Source organism: Erpetoichthys calabaricus, chromosome 10 (genome assembly GCF_900747795.2).
Source record: "Erpetoichthys calabaricus chromosome 10, fErpCal1.3, whole genome shotgun sequence".
Lineage (NCBI taxonomy): Eukaryota > Metazoa > Chordata > Cladistia > Polypteriformes > Polypteridae > Erpetoichthys > Erpetoichthys calabaricus.
The window spans coordinates 28536129-28549872 of NC_041403.2; the positions used below are offsets into that span (position 1 = coordinate 28536129).

Sequence of the window (13744 nt, forward strand, 5' to 3'; positions counted from 1 at the left end):
ACACCAAGGAATTTGGTGCTTTTGACCAGTTCCACTACAGAGCCCTTGATGTGCAGTGGGGGTGTGGTGTGGACAGCATATGCCTTCCTGAAGTCAACAATCATCTCATTCTTCTTGTCCACATTAAGAGAAAGATTGGTACACTTGCACCAATCCGCCAATCATCTTGTATCCGTTCTGTAAATTGACTAATCTCCATTGCTGATGGGTCTAACCAGCGTTATGTCATCTGCATAATTAATGATGGTTGTTGTATGAAGCCATACAATCGTGAGTCAGCAGTACTCAACGTGATGGTACTGGAGATGGTGTATTGGAAACAGAACGGCTGGGGTCTCCCTGTCAGGAAGTCCAGGACCCAGTTGCATAGTAAGTGTTGTAACCTAGCAGACCCAACTTCGCGGTGAACTTCTGATGGATGATGATGTTGAAAGCTGAACTGAAATGCATCCTAGCATAAGTATTTCTTTTGTCCCAACGAGCCAGGGCCAGATGAAGACTAGTCAATATGGTAGGTATCTATCTATCTACCTATCTATCCACACTGTGACGTGTGAGTCCTTGTCTTGGACCCCAAAACACGAGGCTGAGTCTCAGTACTTTAGCAAAACCAGCTTTATTCAGCTTGAAACAGGAACAGCACAGTTATTTATTGTAGCGGGATCTATCACTCTCCTATACACAGACACAGCAGTCAGGAAGGGTCATGGCCAAGTAATACTGTTCCTTGCATTTATAATCTTCCTTGCATCACCCATCGACGGCAGGAGCTTATAGTGTGACCGCAATCGGTGAGCCGCTGCAGAGCTGTGTGTGCAGCGCCCTAGCAACAGATAAGCTGTCTTCCACAGCTGCGGCGATTGTGCTTCAGGACACTCTTCGGCATGTCGTCCCGTTGGGGGGGGGGGGGGTTTGTCCCAAAAAGAGTTTAGAAACCTAACCAACCATACCATAACCAACAATATCTATATATACAGTATACTGTATACAGTGACCACAAGGGGGATCAGAGAGCTCGAAACTCGAGACACAATAAAGCACCAGACGTTTTTACAATAAAATTAAGGGGATTTAATCACACCAAGCACTTCACAGGATCCTCTCTCCAATAATCTGCCACAAAACAAAGTATACAATTATTCCTACTATCTCTACCGCCACTGAGTGTTGCGTACTGCCTTCTGACCCAGACTCCCTAATATGAGGCCGTGGGCTTCTCTGTTATGCTAGACCCAGTGGTGCTGTCGGTGCCATGCCATGTCTTCTGGGAAACACTTCTGGGCCATAACAAAAGAAGGGAGGTCCTCCCCCAACAAGCCCCCAAAATTGGCACGTAGGGACCCCAACAGGGCTGCATTTCTGGATTCCTTATTCCCATATTGTGTTTTTATCATATTAACAACGCATGTGTCTCTGTTATAGGCCATTTGATATGGGATTTGTAAGAGCAGTATTAATGTTTGTGATGGGCCATTAATTGAAATGACAAATGCAATGCATGCTATTACTAAAAATGTGTGATGCGCAACATTTTGAATCGACAGAGACACAGTTACTTATCCTTTTAATAAGGCGAATACTGTTTTTAGTTTATTTCATGCCACCAAATGTATATTTTTAAAGGCTGAACATGGACAATGTAGTTTCAATTATCTGCTTGGAATTAGTATGATAAATTGTAAGTTTGGAAGGCTTGTGCATTCGGTCGGTTTTGAACTGGTTTCCAAATTTGCGATCCCTGAATCGCATTTACACTTTCTCATTGAAAATGCAACATCTAGACAATGCGAGACTTTTATTTTGGCACAATGCATTGAACTCCAGACCGGAAGTCGTTACTTTGTCTCCTTGCGTCCACTCTAAAAAGAAACTGGAGACGAAGAAAAAAGGAAACCGAAAGCAATAATTTCGCGAAAAGGGCAGTGAAGAAATAAAGTTCTGATTGCTGGAGGCACAGGTAGGATTGAAGAAAGATGGTGCCCGACTCCCGTACGCCCACACGTTGTCATCTGCCGTGTTGATTAGTCTGTTTTTTTTGCCTAGCATGACAGTTTGATCTTAGTTGTTTAGTATAATGTGTTTAACATTTTCTTTTTATCTTTGATAAAGGTCTGCTTTGTAAATTAGCGAGGGTAATGAATCTGTAACATCCAAGTGCATTTCTCGTGTCGATTCCTAATTTTGAGCCTGCGCTGCAGCGGCACAGTTTTGCGAGTCTTCAGGGCGGATGTCTGTGGTTACCCGAGATGCCGTGGATCTGTCAAAAACCGCACAAGTGCCCCCTGTTACGTTCAGTGCGCCCGTTCGTGTGTTTCACTAATCTGAAAACATCAATGTAAAAGGTGAACTGAAGTAGTAACGCGTGGAGTCGCTGACGAGAACTGGACCGCCTGTTCACGGAGCTTGTTCAGGGTGTGGAGTTTATCCGTGAAGATGAGGCCGGCATCGCGAACTTAACTGATGGAGTCCGGCTTTTCCGCCCAGGTTCTCCTGTAGTTTCTAGTGCATTACCCAATCAATCCGTGCCTCCATAACTCATTTTGTGAAGTGCCAACGCTAAGAAGATCGCTGGGATTTTTATTTATTTTTATCTCATAAAATTACTGGACTGTTAATACTGTGAAGATGAGTAATCCGTCAGGAAATGCAGATATCTTGGAATAAAGCCAAACGATGACTCCTCAGGCTATGACTTTTTCCGTTCCTCAGTGGTTCGTGTTTTTTGCTCCCTGCAGCGGGCTATGCATGTCAGTGTATGTGGTTTCCGAATAGCAACCCTGCCATAAGTGAAGCAAACAACGCGTATTGTTAGATGGGACTCGTTCACAGAAGTGCGGATTCATTTAAAAACTATCCGGTGAAGTGACCTGTAAATTTCTGTTGGCGAATTTTCACCCTCGACCACCGTTTCTCATTACAGATGCATTTTGTCTTCGTTTGGCATATTCTGGTATTATTTTCGCCCTTTGGCATGTGGAATAATTTTATGGTTTTTGTGACCAGAGGATTTATTTATAAAACTCTGCATGTATTCAAGTGTGAAAATGTGCATACTACAAAAAAAAGGTGTATAAAATGGCAGAACAAAAACCATGCCCCAAAGGACCCCCTTGTACAGGGGTTCCCAAACTTTTCCGCTCACGACCCCCAAAATAACCGTGCCAGTGACTCGTGACCCCCACTATCCTCGGAAGTGGTTAAAATGTACAAATGTTGCGCGCAACGGTGCACATGCGCCAATAGGCCTATCCAAACATGAGAATGACAACACGAAAGAACACAATGGTCTAACAACCATATAATTTTTTTAATAGTAATTTACTCATTTGCTTAATTTCAACAAAATATCTTATCCAAACAAGAGCATGACAACAAAAAAGAACATAACGCTCTAACAACCATATAACTTTTTTCATCCAGCTCAGAAAACATATCAATCCTTCCTATTTCAACTCGCTCAGTCCAGCGCTCAAGTTTTCTCTTGAATGCGTGGATTTTATCATTTAGCGAAATTATGTGTGTGTTCTCACCTTGAAATGACATATTAAGTCCATTCAGTTTTTCAAATATGCAAGCCAAATACGCTAGCCTTGTTAACCAGTCAGGATCAGTGAGGTGATCAGCGAGCTGGGACCCATGCTCCATCAGAAATAAGCGCACTTCGTCCCGCAGCTCAAACCGGCGGCAGAGCACATTCCCTCGCGAAAGCCACCTGACTTCTGTATGGAAAAGCAAGCACTCATGCTCCGATCCCAGTTCGTTACAGAGAGTGGCAAACAGTCTGATATTGAGTGGATGCGCTTTTATATTGTTGACCATTTTTATCGGAGTCTCAAGAACACGTTTAAGTTCTGGGTCAAGTGTTTTGCTCGCAAGAGCTTCTCTGTGTATAATACAATGCGTGAATTTTACGTGAGGCGCCACTTGTAAGAAGACTCTTGCTTTAAGACCTTTCTTTTTCCCCAGCATCGCTCCAGCACCGTCTGTAGACACACCGACGCACTCGCTCCAAGACAGTCTGATGGCTTTTTAATTTGCATGTTTTTTTTAAATGTAACTATTAACTACTAGTTTTTATCTTTTGTTAGTTATGGATAAAATGTTATTTCTAAAAAATTAAATTAATTTCTAAAAAGTTTTAAAAAATATTTGATTTCTTGGAAATCATCTCGCGACGCCCCCCCCCCCAATGTCTCGCGACCCCCACTTTGGGAACCACTGCCCTTGTAGACCTCTGCAGTTAAATTGTGGTGAGGCATAGATCAAAGCAAGAGGATAAAAACATTTTTAAGTTTTGAGTGTGCCCAGGAGCACAGTGGCCTCCGTATTTATGAAATGGAAGTTTGGAGCCACCGGGGTCTCATTTGTAAAAGTTTGTTTGCATAGATGTAAGTGTGAAAATATGCGTATGGTAAAGAAACAGGTACATGCGTATACAGATTTATAAAACCTGGCATACGTACTTTTCTACAGAATTGACCTTTTATAATTCCCGGTCATCTTGTAAATGTGTGTACGTGAACGCACTGTCAGGTTGCCACCCTGAAACATCCATACATGTACTATGCTAATCAACCTCATATATACTGTATACAGTCACAATGCTGCAGACCATCACTGGCTGCCCCAGTCTGCCCTGGGCGGCATTATTGGCCTAAAGGCTCAGTAAAATTTGTGTGTAAGCAGCAGGGTTTAGAAAAATAATCACTCTTGAATGAAAACAGTAAAATTCTCTGATTTTTATCCACAAATGCTTCAAAAATAATTTTCAGAATGTCCTTCTGTGACGGCATCAGACACAGCAGTTGAGGCAATAACAAAAATAAACATAAACATTACAACGATAATAATTTCTAGGATGATAAACGACTAATTTATAATTTTGTTTCGTTATCAATCCAAATACGTTCTTACTCTGTGCAGAAAACATCCCCACCTATCACTTGTACACTACACTGGTTCTCATTTTTGCTGCGTAATTATATTAAAGTAATAATTAGGACACGGCTTATCAGTGCGTCTATACTATATTCTTGTCTAGTTGATGCTTATAAATAACTAGGGGGCTCCGCCCCCTGCCCGCTTCGCTCGCCAACCCCTGGTGTTGGGAATGACAAAGAGCGTGATGTATGAATGAGATATAGAATAGTGTGACGGTGTAGATGATGCAAATAGAAAGCAAACAATAAAGTGTGTGGCACAGTGTAAAGGTTTATTTGAAAATTTCTTTGTACACGCCGCTTAAGTGTAAAAGGTAATTCCAGCTCAGAACTTGTAAGGTCATTTAAGATGGTTATTGTTGTGATCAGAGTCAAGTTTGTCAGAGCTTAGAAAGAGTTGTGTCTTTCCAGGAAGTAATGGAATGACTTGGGTATTTATGTTTTCCACATTAATATTTTTTGGACATAATATAGTGCGTTGTGTTAAAAGGGGCATTTGGTCTAATGAGATTGCTGTTCCAAATGTCTCTGTAACTAAGTCCTCGCAGATAAAGGCTTGAGGAATTGTAATAATATGTGGCTGAAGTCCATCTGTATTGGTGAGTGTACCATCTCTCAGTTGTAATAAGCAATTGTTATGATCTGGTTCTGGACATCGTATCTTTTTTACTAACTGTATCTTTTGAAAGCAATGCCAATTGTCTGCGTATTTTAAGGTGCACTGAACAATAGCTGAGTGCATGGCATCTGGAAGAATAGCTAATCACTGTCTAAAATCTCCTCCTCATAAAAGTACCTTTCCTCCAAATCGAATATTATTATTCATAAACGTTTGTTCATGCCATTGAACATTCATCAATAAACAACATTTTTTCAAGACGGATGTCACGTGCAGTGCCACCGTTAATGTTCATAGTGGATACCGATTTGTAGGATCTAATGTAGTTGATAAAGATTTCACTTTCAGGTACATCGTCAGTTATAAGCTTCTGTAGATATTCAGTATATGAATGTAAAGAAGGCAGTCTAATTTGACCCTTTTGACAACAACGTGTAAATGTATAACTTGTATTGCCAGTTGTTTCTTCAGGGAAGTGAACTGAATGACAATAATTGCAAATGACATTCATTAATCCGAATGAATTTTCCTGGTGTATGTTTTGCTTGTGCCGTTTGAGAGGCGCGTTGTTGCTTGTGTAGTATTTGGGACGTGTTGTTTTGGAGCTGTAATCGATTTGCCTGTGCTGTGTGAGAAGCCCGTTGTAGCCTTCGCTGCCATTAACGTATGTCTGAGACGGGAGGTGTTTCGTTTTGAATCCATGCCTGTTGCGATGCAGCACTTTGATTGATAGTTTGCGTCATGTGGATCTAGGATGTAGATTTGTGCATATTAAATGAACTATTGTAGGATGTAATGCAGTTCATAAAGTTTTTACTTTTAGGTACATCGTTAGTTAGAAGCTTTAGTTGAGCTTTGCGTTTTTAGAGTCGAGTCATTTTTTCTTTTAGAAATATGGATAAGTAATAAGGAGTATTGCACTCACTGTTAATATGGAGCCTTTTCTGCGGTTGAACGGTTAATAGTGCCTTATTGTAATGAGATCCACCTATGCTGCATAGCCGTCTATTTTGTTGTTTCTTTCGTGTTCGTGTGTTTGTTCCTGTTATCCTTTCCTTTTCGTTTTGTACCCGTGACCGTGTATTCATGACTTGTTTCTTTCTCAGCATGTGAAATATGGATAAGTAATAAGGAGGATCGCAGTCACTGTTAATATGTTTCCTTTTCTGCAGTTGAACGGTTAATAGTGCTTTATTGTAAGGAGATCCACCAATGCTGACACCTATGCTGTCTAGTTTGAAGGTGTTGATGTTCACCTTAGAATATGTGGCTTTGGGTGTCACTTCTTATGGATGTGTGTGTCTGTGTGGGGGGGGGGGTGGTTGAGGATTGTTGTCGCGCGAGCGTCTTCTTTCTTTTTGTGTTCCTGTGTCTTGTTGAATCCCCCTCTTTGTGTGTGTCCCGTCCCTTGCTTGTAGGGTCTGTGGGGTGGTTTTGTGTTCCATGGGCTTGTTGAATCCCCCTCTTGGTGTGTGTCCCGTCCGGTGCCTGTGGGGGGGGGGGGGGGGGGGGGGGTGCCTTGCTGTTGTGCGCGAGCCTCTTTTTTTTTTTTTGGGTCTAGTCTCGTGTGCAATGTGTTTCGTGCTTTGCCTGCGTTTCCTCATTTCTCCATTCTTCCTGTGCTCACTCCTTTTTTCTGTGGTCTTGTCCGCCTCTCGCGGCCCCTCATCCGCCTCTCTCGCCCTCTTTTGTCCGCCTTTCTCGGCTCCTCAGCCGACTCTCGCGGACTCTTTTTGCGCCTGCGCAGTACGTCTTTTTGCAGCTACGGCCCATTGCCGGATGTGCCTGCGTCCATCATCCGGTTTAGCATTCTCGGTTAGTAATATGGATTATATGTGAAAAAATATTGCTGTTTCAATATATGTGAGTAAATCTATGCAAAATTTATCTTACTTTTTCTCTTTGTCATTTTAATTTTCTATTTAAATAGGTTAACATATTCAGATATGTTGGAGGGCAGCAAATTGAAGCAACACAATGCCCCAAGCGGCACGAACTCGAGCTTCACCACTGACTGGCTGGTAGAGCAGTGAACTCGTCCAGACACTGCCACCCGTCCTGGGATGTGCTTCACACAGAATTAAAGTGGCATTTCTCTAGGGATGGTGTCTGAGAGGGTAATAGATTACACTTTATTTGTCCCCGCAGGGAAATTAAAATTTTACAGAAGGTAAAAACAAAGAACAGCTCCCCACAATCACACATAAAAACATCTGGCTTGGATTACAGAGAGCTGCTACTTACAACACAGGCTTCTAGGTGGCAGTAACAGGAGGTCTGTACTGTTGAGATTGGACCAGCAGTGTCTACCAAAGCAACAGGCCTTGACTCCTCCTGTAGCTGCATTTGTCCCAAATCACCAAAGTTATGCAGCTTTCAATTCAACAGTTTGCTTCATAGGGTAGTTCTGGCAGTAAAGTGATGCATGTTCAAATAATTCCACAGTCCAAATATCTCCATTTTAAAAGTTTTAGTAAAAATTTAAGGCAAAACAATTCACACAACAGAGAATAATTTGATATTAAAGAAAAGTTGTTCTTTAAGAAAAGTTCTGTTTAAGGTTTATATATCTTGTTTCATTTCTTCTAGCTTGGTCATACAGTTGTTAAGCTTGTACTGTAAGCACGGTCAGAAAACTGTATGCCAATCTACTAAATGCAAACTTGTGTAAAACAGTCCATGCTAGCAGTGAGACAGTTTACTAACTTAATTAGCACGCTGTTTTACAGATATAGCTCAGAAAGTTCTATTTTGTGGTAACTTACAGGGGGTAAAAGGCTATACCATATTCTAAGTAACAATGAGAAACTGACATTCCATAAAAATTAAGCCAGCACGTATATGAATTTTACATTAAACATTAACTTTTTAAGGCTCTTACACCTTCTTCGAAGTTACCAGTACTAAGAATAATTCATAAAAATGACGTTGGTACAGAGTGAATAGTTTCTCTTGCTGAGTCAGCTAGGTTGATGTAATTTACTCTCCCTAGCCATGACTTGGGTGAATTTAGTTTTAATTATACTGTATTCCCTTTTTCATCACTGTACATTCACAAAAATCTCCAGTCCTCCTTTTTTTACTCGGTCAGATGAAACCCGGCCACCATTATATCATCTGAAATATGAGGTGTAAGCCGGTTGTCTGCAGTATCATAGTACTTGAACATTTCATAATGACATGTTTCACTCCGCGCTGTCCATGCAACGCGGCCACAGAGAGCTTAAACAACTCAGCACATCCACATAAAAACGACAAGGGGTGAGCTTTCTTGAAGGCTTTTACTGGACGTACCTCGTTGTAAACTGAAATATATACAAAAGAAACATACAGGTATATACAGGTGTACAACCAAAGACAATAAAGAATGACTTACAAAGCAGTACATAGCAGACAGTGTACATTAAACAATAAAGCTTTAAAAGACGCTTACAAGGCGAGTGATTTCCACGGTTGGATCAAGACAAAGAGAAGCGCGTACTTAGAGGTTCAAATTGCTGCGTACCACAACTAACCAGACCCAGGGGTTTATATACCCAAAAGATACACTTCGGACTTGACCGAAACAAGAGCTGAAGGGGTGCCTACGTGAGACACGTGGGGTGTGTTATATTCGAATGATTACTTTAGGACCTACGTGCTTTACGTGAGTTTCATAGACTTTTATAGCACCACTGTGTGTGTGGGACGTGACTGACTGGTGTGTTAATAAATGACAAGATGAAGGGGGAGCACAGCTCAACAAATAACAGCTAACAAGATGTGGGGCAGAACAACATGATTGCTATTACAATGAAGAGTACAAAAAAAAGAGGGTTCAGCCAGTTACATTTTCACAAGGCAGCCATCCCATACAGCACCATCAGCAAGTCATCTGCCACAGCTACTTTGCCTCAGAATAAATGAATCATGGGTTCACCCAAGCAGCCGAGCCATGTTTGTCAGTCTCATCTTGGCATCGTACATGACTTGTGTGTTAATGCAATGTAATTGCTTATGGTTAACAAAAGCAGTTTCATTCACGTGAGATGCCTTTATTAAATTACTAGCCTGTCCCCGCGTAGTAGTGAAACAGGACAAAGTTTAAAAATCAGTAAACAGACAGGTATCACCAGCTAAGTGGAGGCAAGGTATGTTCCAAAACGTGGCAAGAGGTACACCGATTCGAATGGAGATTGGGGCGTGAGTGAAGAGGGCCCTGCTCCCCTCCATTCGGCCCGCAGCCGCTCTCTCGGATTTGTGCAAATAAATCGGTACCACAAGCGAAATATGATACTTAGCGCAATGAGAGAAGTCGCAAAATCAACTGGAATGTTCAAACAAATTATAGAAAAAAACCTGATCTAAATCCGTTAAGTAGTTTTCTCATTCGCTAGCTAAGTGGCAGTAAGGTACACACCCCGAGGCTGGCACGTCTTGGCCCACTGCATCTGTCTCCGATTCACACAAATAAATCTGTGCAACAAGCAAACTATGATAATTAGCACGATGAGAGAAGTCGCATAATCAACTAGAATGTTCAAGCAAATTCTAGAAAAAAAAACCAGATCTAAATCCAAGTACAGTTGACCCTTGATATACGACCGGCCTGACATGCGAACAACTTGGTTTACGACCAAAATTTTTGTTTTGAATTACGACCAACATCTTGCGTTACGACCTGAATGCGGTCATGTGTATCCGCTTGTGCGATTGTAAACAAACAGCCGAGAGCGTTTGTAACCGTCAGTCGGAGCCCAGATACATATGTTTGTGGACGTAATTTCGGTCAGTGCAGTGATTTATATAATTTATTTCGATAATTGCTAAGGAAGGAAGAGAAAGTAACAAAGGTAAAGAAAGTGATCACAATCAAAACAAAGAAATATGTGGAAATATGAGAGTGGCGTTCGTGTGACCGATCTCGCTAATATGTACAGCATGTCGAAATCCACCATCTTGACAATTTTACAAAGAAAAGATTTGTATAAGGAGGCTCCTTCCAAACAATAACCTCCTTCCATTTCATTCTCCTCCTTCCTTCCTGCAAGCCAAAGATGTCAATTTAAATGGTGAGTACAGTATGAAATTGTTGTGTCTGGTAGGCTAGGCACTTTTTATAACTTTTTGGTTAGTACATTAGAACAATTATTGGTGTTTTTGGTAAATTATGCAAATTATACAACCCTTTTTTATTAAAAAAAGTTGTGTTGCTGTGGGCGGTTCGGAACGCATTAAGGGCATTTCCATTATTTCTTATGGGAAAAAATAGTCTTGACTTACAACCAACTTGAGTTACAACCGGCCCTCACGAACGAATTGAGTTCGTAAGTCAAGGGTCCACTGTAGTTCTTTTGTGAAAAGCGGACAAACACACACAGACAGACAGAGTGTATTCAGTTGTTCCAATTACATTAGGAAGACTGGAACCTGCAGAAAATTGTCTTTTTATGTTATGTTTTATGTACTGTATGTGCACCAACACGTCATGACGTGAGGTCAGTGGCAGGGCAAATTTTTACAAAAAACAGTGCGGTTAAGCTCAGGGGGCGGCATGTGGATGTGCGGTCTTGTGGCAGAGTGTTTCTGGGGTGTGGGTGAGGTAATCGGCAGTTCATGCATTCTCATGCAGATGCAGATGGTTTCGGCTGAATGCCTCATTGGCATTTAGGGTGCCGACAGTTTGAAAAGGAGAGTCCGAGTGGTATTATGGGGAAGAAATGGTTGGAGTTCAGTCAGAACAGAAATGGTAACGCAAAATTTCCAAGTCCAAGTAAGCACGGAGGAGGCAGAGTGGTTGGACCCCTGTAAGGGAGTGCAGTTATGCCGCTGTGAGGGGTGTCCCTCTTGAAAAGTGGAGTTGAAGCGAGGACTTGGATTGATCCTCCTGGGGATCCAGGAATGGTGTTAGAGTGTATGGGAAGACAGAGCTGGCTACATGTGTCTTGGCCAATGCCAAAGGAGGCAATTGGGTCAGAGGTTGGGTGTTGGTGACCGCAGTTGTCAGAGTCACTGCCAGCTGGGATGACTGACTTGGGTGAGCTGGGGAGAAAAAGAGAGCTGCGATAGAATTCCTGAGGAGCCCAACCTGAAGTCTTTGAGAGTTTTTTAATGGGATTTTAAACTATTTCTTGTTCATTCTTAAACTCCACAAATGCATTGCTTTTTACTGTGGTTATTTATAGCTTCACCACTCTTTATTATTTGAATTTGGTGTTAATAAACATGCACTTCTGCACTGCACTCTCACTCCCTGCTGTGCCCTTCTTGATTATGAACTACTAGGGGTCCATGTGAATGCTGACTCCTGACACAACACACCTTACAGAAACTTAATTTAGTGCCTGCTCAATTGGTTAAAGGCTTCCAGCACAGCAGGCATGATGGAGCTGAAGCATGGCCGACATATTCATCAGCCGCTTCCCTGAGATGTGACGATAGGTAGCCAATATAAAGTGCCAATAAAAAATTTTGTTGCAAATGCCTAGCATTAGCCCTCTTTATAAGGAACTAAAATGGAGTCCTACATTTCCCTGCTTGATCAAGGGTGTCCTCAATTCCCAGTTCCTCTGAAATGCTGTGAACAGATCAGTATGCCATGAACAGATAATACAAGTTCTCCTGTCAGGTTTTCTTTTCTAAATCCTGACTTTTGTATGGAAAGTTGCATATGCACATTTTGTCCTCTTTTTGTGAATACCCAAGTTGTACCCCACATTAACAATTAGTTGGTCTCAGTGGAACTATGTTAAGTGCCTCAGGTTACTCACATATTAAAGTCCTAACTGGCAGGATTTTTTTATAGTAAGTAATTTACTGGTAATTGTTAACCAACATAATATAACTCATTGTTAATTCTGATTTACAGTAATCCCTCACTTATCGCGGGAGATAAGTTCCAAGGCCGACCGCGATAACTGAATTTCCGCGAAGTAGGGACACTATATTTATTTAATTATTTAACGTGTATTTGGACGTTTTTAAACCCTCCCTGTATTGTTTACAACCCCTTTATTAATAACAGGGACAACTGCTAAGCAATATGAAATCGGTAGATAAGTTTACACTTACTGTATAGCGAAGTACACGTAGCAGCTTGTAGGCGGTCATGACGTCGTCGACCTTGTTGCAAAGATTCCTAAAGCAGATTCCATCCAGACTACTGCCTTATCACGTCCACTTGCAACTCGTTTTGCGCCCTGGTTAAAGGACACTGCGGCCGTAGATCTTATATGCTTTTCCTCCTTTTTAAATAAAAAGAATCGTGGACTCATTGATGCCTGCAGCAGTGTAGCTGTTCCCTTCCTTCAACATATCCAAAACTTTAACCTTTTCTGCAATCATTTGCATCTTCTGTTGGCGCTTGGACACGGCCCCTGAAGCAGTAGCAGGAGCACGTTAATGCTGAATGAGTGAGATGAGACTTCCTGGTTAATGCAGCACTCCGTCGCTGAGCCAATCAGCAGCACACAGGAACTTAACTGCGTGCTCTGATTGGGTAGCTTCTCAGCCATCCGCCAATAGCATCTCTTGTATGAAATCAATTGGGCAAACCAAATGAAAAAGCAAATACCAGAAGTAAAAAGACCCATTGTCCGCAGAAACCCACAAAGCAGCGAAAAATCTGCGTTATATATTTAGATATGCTTACATATAGAATCCGCGAAAAGTGAACCGCGAAGTAGCGAGGGATTACTGTAGTTAGTTCAGAGTTAAACCTGCTTTGGCATGGTGGCGTTATTATTTTGTCCACCCTGTATGTAACTTCAGAATGTAATGGAATACGTTACCAGGCAATGTGGTAGACAGTAGCACTCTACTGACATTAAAAACTTGGCTTAATGTTGTTTTGGTGGAATCAGGTGGATTAGGATTGGCGAGCTTTGTTGGGCTGAATGGGCTGATCTTGTCAAAAGTTTCTCCAATGTTTTTAAAAGGAAAAAAAAAGAACAATTTCCATGGAAAATGTGAATATTTCTGGGTGATTACAAACTGTTGAGTGCTAGTTACATGTTTTAGGTAAAGGGGAAGGTTACAGTAAGTTTTTATAAACTTACTTTCAACAAAAAAGATAACAGTGGTATGTCTTTCATTTCCTAGGAACATCTGAGTACTGGGGTGTTTTCCGAACAAAGATTTTTAGTGAAGCAGTATTTAGTTGTATGAAATTAAATTAAATGTGAAAAACTGGCTGTGCAAAAATCTG

The 13744-nt window shown here is 41.5% G+C and overlaps 1 protein-coding gene across 2 annotated transcripts in view; it reads left to right on the forward strand.

The window, feature by feature from the left end:
• Positions 1–1727: 1727 nt before the first annotated feature.
• The window catches only part of ro60 (Ro60, Y RNA binding protein), a 47249-nt gene continuing 35232 nt past the window's right edge, over positions 1728–13744 (forward strand). Inside the window, exon 1 of one of the 2 annotated variants that reach the window (XM_028811019.2) lies at positions 1728–1957. The gene's annotated coding sequence lies outside the window, so the exon portion shown is untranslated. The remainder of the gene's footprint in view (positions 1958–13744) is intronic. The other variant, XM_028811018.2, reaches the window with a different exon arrangement.